The following is a 784-nucleotide window of genomic DNA, read 5'->3' as shown; positions in this document are numbered from 1 at the left end:
TGGAGCTGTGAGCTTCCTCCAAAATCCTCTCTTGGAGTCTATCTGCCATAGGTATACACAATCTACCTTGATATCTCAATGCACCATCTCCCCCTTGTTCAAAAGCTAATACTCTTTGCTTCTGAACATTCGCCTTCAACTCAAGCAAAATGGGATCTTGATCTTGCTTCTCTTTCACTTCTGACATTAATGATGACTCGGCCCTGCTCGTCACCGTTATTCCTCCTTCTGCGGAATCTATAAATCTGACTACCAGGCATGCCAGTCTGTGCACATCTCTTGCTAACTCTCTCTTCCCTTCTTCAATATGGGTAGTGCTACCCATAGACAACCTGCTCAAAGAATCAGCAACAACATTAGCCTTACCTGGGTGGTAAAGAATACTCAGGTCATAATCCTTAAGTAGTTCCAACCACCTTCTCTGTCTGAGATTAAGTTCCTTCTGAGTGAACACATATTGAAGACTCTTGTGATCAGTAAATACATCAACATGTACACCATACAAGTAATGACGCCAAATCTTCAAAGCGAACACTACCGCAGCCAACTCTAAGTCATGGGTTGGGTAGTTCTTCTCATGAACCTTCAACTTTCTGGAGGCATAAGCAATAACCTTGCCATTCTGCATTAAGACACAACCCAAACCAACTCTAGATGCATCACAATACACCACAAAACCTTGAGTACCTTCTGGTAACGTCAAAACTGGAGCTGTAATCAATCTCTTTTTCAATTCCTGAAAGCTTTTCTCACAAGCTTCAGACCATTGAAACCTCACTGTCTT

Source organism: Solanum tuberosum, unplaced genomic scaffold (genome assembly GCF_000226075.1).
Source record: "Solanum tuberosum cultivar DM 1-3 516 R44 unplaced genomic scaffold, SolTub_3.0 scf00140, whole genome shotgun sequence".
Classification (NCBI taxonomy): Eukaryota; Viridiplantae; Streptophyta; class Magnoliopsida; order Solanales; family Solanaceae; genus Solanum; species Solanum tuberosum.
Note: the sequence above shows the minus strand (reverse complement) of the source record.